The sequence below is a fragment of the Pteropus vampyrus genome, unplaced genomic scaffold, assembly GCF_000151845.1.
Source record: "Pteropus vampyrus isolate Shadow unplaced genomic scaffold, Pvam_2.0 Scaffold5, whole genome shotgun sequence".
NCBI lineage: Eukaryota > Metazoa > Chordata > Mammalia > Chiroptera > Pteropodidae > Pteropus > Pteropus vampyrus.
The window spans coordinates 13994709-14003959 of NW_011888786.1; positions in this window are offsets into that span (position 1 = coordinate 13994709).

The window sequence follows — 9251 nt, forward strand, 5'->3', positions numbered from 1 at the left end:
TATATATTTAATTAAATGCATATTTAATGTGTATACACATACACACACATATGAAGACAACTAATCTATGTTGAGAACATTCTATGTGCAGACCCGGCTAGGTACTTTGTAGATTTGTCTCATAGAATTTTCATGTAGCCATGTGATTATTGTCATCCATAGTTTACAAATGATATAACTGAGGCTTAGAGAGTTAAAGACACTGTCCAAGGTCAGACAGCTTGTAAATGGTACTTCTCAAATCTGTGTGTCTCAGAACTAAGTTATACTGCTTTTCTGTAGCATGTGCAAAGCATATCTGTACTACAAGAGAGAGATAATTACATATATTTCTACTTACCCAAAATATTGATAAACAGAACTGATATTAACATCTAAAAGCCTTCCAGAATAAATTATCCTCAAATGGGTACATTAATGATTCAAATATAAAACCTGCTATAAAGAAGATCAATTTGTAAACTATTTTTCAAAGGTAAAAACATCCTTCTTAATATAGAATATTAAATTTTAAAGTTCTCATTAAATATTTAAAAGTCATAAAGTTAAAAGAATCTCTTAACTCTTTTAACAAATTGAAAAACTATCTCAGAGATAATTGGAGGAATCAAATAAAATGAAAAATTATAAAGAGTTAAATAATTAATTTATAAATAGACCACTTTAGAAAAAAGGCCCATTTTAATAATATATACATTTTAATAAATTGTGTGTCCTTTTAAGTATATGAAATTCATTCTAACAAAAATATTAAAATGGTATCATCTCTCAGGAGAAAATTTCTTGTGAAATTAGAAATCTACATTAGAAAATTTCTTGTGAAATTAGAAATTAGAAATCTAGATTTAATATCATTATTTATGAAATGTAATCACATTGAAATAAGGTAGTTTTATAAAACACATCAGCTGTACAGATTCTTTGCACAGGCATCAAACAATATCCCACAAATGAGAGAAAGGATTATGCAGTCACCATGAGAAATTAACTATACTGCTTTTAATACAGCTTTTTAAAATAATCCCATTTTGTGACAGTTGTTAATTTTGAAGAATGAGATACCTATTTGGAAATACAATGGCATAGCTCAATTCCAAACATACATCTCTTTATCCCAGGAATCAAGATAGGAATAGTAATTTCTTACAGAATCTCATGGCAAATAATGTTTAAACAGCCATACCCTATTAAATAAATGATATTGGGAAAACTGGATATCCACATGCAAAAGAATGAAATTGGGCCTCTCTCTTACATTTTACACAATTAACTGAAAATGGGTTAAAGCCGTAAAAATAAGACCTGAAACTATAAAACTCCTAGAAAAAAACATAGCGGGTAAGCTCCTCGACACTGGCTTTATGATATTTTTTTTGGATTTGACACTAAAAACAAAGGCAACATAAGCACAAATAAACAAGTGGGGCTACATCAAACTTCTGCACAGTAAAAGGAACCATCAACAAAATGAAAAGGCAACCTATGGAACAGCAGACAATATTTGCAAACCACATACCTAATAACAGGTTAATATACAAGATATACAAGGAACTTGTACAACTCAATATCGAAAAAACAAATAACCTGATCAAAAAAATGGGCAAATGACCTAGAGATTTTTCCAAAGAAGACATACAAATGAACAACAGGTACATGAAAAGATGCTCAATATCACTAAGCATCAGGGAAATGAAAATCAAAACCACAATGAAATATCACCTCATACGTGTTAGAATGCATACTATGAAAAATAAATAAGAGATAACAATTGCTGGTAAAAATGTGGAGAGAAAAAGAACTCCTGTATACTTTTGGTGGGGATATAAACTGGTCCACTATGGAAAACGGTAGGGAGGTTTCTCAAAAAATTAAAAATAGAACTACCATATGATCCAGCAATCCCAATTCTGGGTATATATCCAAAGGTAATAAAAACAGGATCTAGAAAAGATATCTGTACTCCCATATTCATTGCAGTACTATTCACAATAGCCAAGGTATAGAAATAACCTAAGTGTCCATCAATGACTGATTGACTGAAGAAAATACAGTATATATGTAAAATGGAATATTATTCAGGCATGAAAAAAAAGAATAAAATCCTGCCATTTGCGACAGCATGGATGGATCTTAAAGGCATTATGATAAGTGAAATAAGTCAAAGAAAGACAAATATGGTATGGTATCACCTATATGTGGGGAGAAAAAAAGCTGAACTCACAGAAAAAGGTAGAATGGTGGTTGCCAGGAGCTGTGAGAGTGGGGAAAATTAGGAGAAAGTTGTTAAGTTATAGATGAATAAAGTCTGAAAATCTAAAGCATAACATGAAGTCTGTAGTTAGTATAACTGAAATTTGCTGAGAGTAGAACTTGTGTTCTTACCCCCCTCAAAAAGTAAATGTGACATGAAAATCCTTTCATGATGTTTACGTATATCAAATCATCCACTTGTATACTTCGAATATATTACAATTAACTATGTTATTGTCAATTATAACTCAATAAACCTAGAAGAAATAAAAAGCCACTCTCTGCTATAATTACTGCTCTTCTTTTAAGTAAAAGCATACATAACTAGCAAAACCCAAGCAAACTTCATCTATATAAAAAAAGTGCTAAAGTTCATGTAACAGAAGGCATAGCAGCAGTAGCATAAATCAACTGATCCATATTTGAACCCTTCACCACTTTATATAAAGGCTACTTTGGTCAAAATACTTTACATTTCTGTGCCTTGGTCTGCTCATTTTTCAAACAGAGACAGTAATAGTCCTTACTGTAAAAGGTTGCTATAAAGATAAAATGATAAAATAAATAGCTTTTAGCACAGGACCTAGAACATTGTTTTTGTTCAGTAAATATTTGGTATTACTCTCATTACAATATAATCAAGTTGATATGACCATGGACTACAGAGTTAATCAAATGAATGATAATTATAAACTATATTCAAACTTCTTCAAATATTAAGAAATATGTTTCCAAGATATAAAATAATATTCTATGATTTTTTTTCATTTTCAGACAATAAAATTCCACCTGTTTTCGAGGCTGATTGATTGGTAATTATGACTTATGTACCATGATTCTGGAGTTTATTGTAGTATTTTCAAACTTCTCCCTTCTGTTCAGAATTGTTTAATCATTTCAGTTAATTTGTATTATAGGCAAGTACTGAGCTAACTATTGTGGTACATTTTATTTTTCAAAAATACTTGCTGCTTTTCTCTGGCATTAGGCTTCAACATATGACTTGCTTTGGCCCATGTAATGTGTTTCTTGTGAACAGAAACTTTAGAGCCAGTACACTGCTTGCCAAGTTCAGTTATTCCTCTGTCATGAGAACAATGTTCCGGCCAGAGGCTGCTTTATCAGCCTGGCTCCCAGAGTGTAGATGGAGCTGATTCATGCTGAATATTTAAAAATAAACTGTTGTAAGCCACTAACATTTTTTGGTAAACTACATTGTAATATAATCTAACTAGCGCTTACTGAAATAATTGCAATGTCTATTCAATTTTCCCTTTTCCTAAATATCACTCCTCCTTCGCTGCTCACTATCCTACATGTACCTTGTAGCTATTAGGGAGTAGAGAAATGACAGAGAAAACGCTCCATGTAATAAGAAAAACACCAGAACTGGGAGTATATCAAAAGCCAGAGGAAGTTCAAGTGATCAAAGGGCCAAATGCCCAAAGACTGCTTAAGATGAGCCCAATTCAACATTTGTCCAGCACCCACACTGTAAAGCAATGGGGAAACAGAGGATAGCCTGGGTAACAAGGTTTAGGATTAATTCTGGATTAATTCTTCATTAATTTCTTACCTTAGCTAGATCCTTGTAATCTACTAGTAATTAAAATAAGACATAAAACACCTGAGCTGGTTTACAAACGTATTTTGGAATCTCATCTAATAGATCCTAGAAATATATCTTTTGAACAAACAATCCAGGTGTTGCTTAGGAAAATACATTTTGGAAACTACTGCCTTAAACTGTGGGACAAATAAAATCAGTCAGGCAGCCAATGGACACATTTCTCCATGAGATGCAGTCAGCCATTTTTGACATTGCTTAAGCTTGTACAGAATATTCAGTAAATATACTGCTCAATGAATCAATGAATGAATGGCATTATTTCATAGAGGATAAGTTAATGTAATCAAGGCTACCAGGAAAAAAAATTTAAAATAAAACATAATTAGATTTATCAAATCATAAAGCTCTAATTTATCAAATCATAAAGCTCTAATTTCTTTATTAATTGTTTTATGTGCTATATTTACAATAAATATATGTACACAATAAGTATACACATATACATATATATATTTTATATATATATGAAACTTTTCTATTTTCTAACATAGTAAATCAATAGTGTGCTTGATTCTAGAAGATTAACTACTAGTATAATGGCATATATTTTCTGCTGTTTATATGCCCAATATTTGCCTTCGGTTTTTTTTTAAGTCCAACTTTTCTTTATATGGTTGGTAGTTAATCTGAAGTAGAGTTGGCCAGTCTTTGGAATCATAATCTGCCCATGACTACACAGGTTAAATTCACTGGGGATTTTATGTCATTCAGACAATTTAAAAATTTTCTTTCATTTGAATAGCTGTGTTCAAGCACAAGACATGCTGGGATTTGCCATTTTGGCTGCCATCATAATTACCCCTATCAGTGTCTATGCACAGATGCTGAATGTGGGTAACTATTACTGGCAGGTTATGCTGGCAGCTCATACAAATGAATAATCATTGGCTCATGATCACCTCAACTCCCTAGATCATTGGAATGGCCCAGCTGGGTTGAGCAGGAAGTTTAGCTAACAAGATGGTTTGCTCTTTCCTATAAGCCGTAATGGATAATATACAGGATTTTACAAAGCAGTCTTTTTAAAGTTTATTCTAAACTTTTAAAATTTATTTAAATGTTTTCATCCTTATTAAGGAATATATAATGGCATTATACATATCACGTGTGGGTAAAACAGACATTTGGTTAGGGATTTAAGATTTTGAAATTATACTTAAAACATTACTTTCTCCTATGATATGTTGTATAATTGCTAATGAATAGCATCATTACTATAAAACTTCCACTCTTGCACCATGCTTGCAATAAAATAAAGGACATAAAGGTGTTATTAAAGTTGAACACAAATTCTATATTTGAATGATCTAATCTATGTAATAACAGCTAGGTAACAAAGTAAACATCATTAGTGAGCTTTTCAGTCTATATTTACATTTGCTACCTTTCCCCTACACCATTTCGCAAAGTTTCTGAGGATACAGCTTCCTCTTTATATTAAATCGCTGATCTACAATTTATATTCGCATTAAAAGGATATATGCACTATGTTCAGCAACTGTTATTTCACTCTGAAGAGCTGTTATTTCACTCTGAAGAGGTGGAATTCCAGAAAAAAGGATCTCTTTGGTGTGTACCCACCAAAAAGGAAGATGATGCAATGTTCCTAGATTCTGTGAAAGTGAGCAATATTTAAGAAAAAGAAATGTGACCAATGCAAAGATGATAAAGCAAGTGTTTTTTTTTCACCCCTTCAAAACCTGTTAATCCAATGCCCTTGGTGCATGGATAGATATTAAATGTTTTAAGGTTAAGATGGTTTAAGACTGTAAAGTAGGAAATTTCATAAGGCCTTTTTATCTTGGATTTGCAGATATAATTTAAAGGAGGCTATCATTCTAATTAGAAAGTTATTAAAAATTTTCCTTGAAGTGGCTCTTTTTCTATCAGAGGAGTATTATCCTTATTTCATGACTAATGTTGTTATTTATTATATTACAATCTATAAACTCAGATTTTAATTGTCCTTTTTCAAAGTATGGTTGTTTATGTTAGCCTCCAAGATATAGCAGTGTCCTGGTTTTTTCTTCTATCATCCCAGTGTCTACTTAGCATTCTTCTACTCAACTTTAAATTTCAGAATTTCTTCTATTTGCAGCTGTCTAGCACTTCCTTTACTTGGCCTAGGTAATCTTAAATATTAGCATTACAATCTATCAACATATAAATGCCTTTTTAATCTATATCTCCAGCCTATTTCTCTCACCTGATCTCCAGTCCTAAATAGCCAAATGATAATACAAACTAAAATTCCAATAAAACCCTAATATTCACCTCCCTTATTCTCTCCCCACACCTATTCCTATTTCTTCTCTAGTGTTCATTATGACATTTAACAACATCACTATGCACCCAGGTCAATCAGGAAACCTCAGACACATCACTGACTCCTCCCTCATTCCATACATCAACTCAACCACCAAGTCAAAATGAATCTTCCATAACTCTGTCCATAGTTCACAATTCTGTTTCCCACTAACCTAGTAAAACATCAGCAACTATTATCTACACTACAGTAGTATAATAACCAAGTTCCCTGCCTTGGTCCTGGCACCCTCCAATTCATTCCCCACCACGCATCCCAATTGTCTTTTGATCTTATTTCTCCACTGTAATGGCTCAATGCCTTGATATCTCCCAACTCCCTTAGAATAAAATCCAAATGTCTTAAGTATGGTTTGCAAGGCCCTCCTTGATCTGCCTTCCAATCTACTGTTATTCTTGTGCTTATATTCCACACCCCAGACATAATTATATTTGAATTTTCCTGAGAATCATTCATTCCTTTGGCCTGTCCTTTGTTATGTTGCTACATTTATCTGGAACACTTTTTAGTTTCTTTTTCTCACTCTCCTTTTCATTTATAAAACTTTTGGATCGAGGGATACCTCCCCAAACCCCTAGCCTCCTACACAGAATTAAGCAGGTGTCTCCTATCCTTTTAATTCCCATATCATTCTGGATTTCTACTGTTACATTATCACAATTTGATAAAAATTCTTATTGGGCCATCTCACCCACTAAATCTTAATTTCAGTCAGGGAGAGTGTGCCTGAATGTTTACAGTGGTATCTCCAGCACCTATCACAGGTCTAGATCCCTAATATATGCTCAATGAATATTTGATTCATCTATCTATCCAGCTATCTGTCTGTCTGTCCATCTGTCTGTCTACCTCCTTCCCTGTCTACCTAACTATGTACACAAATATATGCTTTCCCCCCTTGAAATATATTTTTTAAATTTAGTAAAGTATTATGTTCTAGAGCCTAGAGACATGATCTTTAAAAATGAAAGAATTAGCCTATATGTTCTTACAGAACTGACTCCCTCTGGTCACCCTGTGCCATCTGAAACAGTCTGATAGAAATATATGAGTGGCGTGAAAACATACAATATTCCTCTACCTTTATAAAAGGAAAGGAAAAGAGGGCAAAAAATAACCCAAAAAACAAACAAACAAACAAACAAAAACCTCAGCCAGATTAGAGGAAATAAAGAATTTGGGGAGAACCAGATATTTTGATGATATAAAAGCAAACTGCAAAGCACAGGATACAAAACAAGAAAATTGACAAATTTAGTTTTGTTCCAAGTTTTTAAAAAATGTAATTTGATTACTTTCGAAAATTTTAAGAGTCCTACAGATAGAAAACTATATTTACATTCAATTTGGCATGATTTTATCAATCATAACATTATTGTATTTAATATTTAAAATAATCATATGAGACAATGTTATTAGCATTATTATATGAATAATAAAATTGAAACATAGGATAAAATCTTGATACAAACCATGAAGGCAGTACATGCGAGGTAAAATTAATGCTTAGATTGACAGTTTTTAACTCCATTCTAAATTACAAGCTACATCAATGCAAGGTTAATTATGATGTATAATATTTCCAGCTAGCCCTAGGCACTGTATTAGACAGTTATCCAATTCTCTCCATTGATCATTCATACATCAAAGTCTAAATTTCTTATGGTATAAGTATGCATTATACATCTAGAAAATGTGCCATTTATGTAGAGTACTAGATTGTTTTGAAATTCTAGGACAATCAACTTTTACTAGTGTGTCTTTGCCATGAAGGGATGGGATAAAACCTAGAGTGGTCAAGCAGACTGAAGTTTTGGAATTTTTCTGCAACTAGACGATGTTCAAATCCTTACAAAGAAGTTGTCTCCACAATGAATATTGCTGCTCTCCAACTCATTTTCAATCCTAAAATCTGAGACATTTTTCTAAATCTCAAATAAGATTATGCACATTCCAGTTTAGAAAATGTGCATGGTCTTCCATAGCTGTGATAGTTATTCGATGTTCCTTATCTTAACATCCATTTTCCCTTTTATCTATGCCAATAATTTCAACTCAGGTGATTTTGCCCTCTAGGGAACATTTGGCTATATGTGAAGGGATTTTTGTGTTCACAATTGGGGAGAGGGTGCAACTGTCATCTAGTGGATATAGGCCAGAAATGTTGCTAAACATCCTCAATGCGTAGGACAGTTTCTCATGAGAAAAAAATTATCTAGTCCAAAACATCAACAGTGCCAAGACTGTAAAAACTTGCTCTATGCAAACATATGTCAATTCACCTATGTCAGTGATGTGCCTAGTTGCAAGATAAAATAAAAATTCATTAAATTTAGCATACAAAATCTTTCATAATTTAATCCCTGCTATCTTAATATCATGTCTTGTCATCCTACCTCCTAACTCTGAATTATTTACTACTTTAAAAATCATGTACTTATCAGTCAAAGCAGGATAAGCTGTGCCACATTGACAAAAATCACTAAAACATCAGTAGCTTAAGACCACAAAGGTTTATTTCTTATGCCACATATCCAAGGAATGTTGGGAAGGTATTTTCTTTGTAGTGATTAGGGTCTTGAGCAGATGGAGGCTCCACCATCTTAAGGAGCTTCCAACCGAAAATGAGTCTCCAGGTTTAATGTGGCATGGGAAGAGAGCATGGAACACTGCACCTTGGTCTTAACTGCTTCTGTCCACTAGTAAAACCACATTAACTCCATCCACATTGGCCACATGCACTTGGCCGGATAAGTTACACAGCCTTGTCTATCTTGAAAAGGTCTTTTTCCCGAAAGAAGAAAGCTAGATCTCTTAGTGAGCACTAGTGGTGTCTACCCGTTTGTTCTCCTTACCCAGGGTCGACTCATACTTAACATTTATGATTAATTTACACATTACTTCTTAGATAAAGCCTTCTTGATACATTTTTTTTTTTTAACAGGACTATTAGGTGCTTCTCTTTGGCCTTATGTACAATCACACATCGTACATAGATTTTACAGCATTTAACCCTTATTGTTATAAATGTCTGTTCACTTGTTT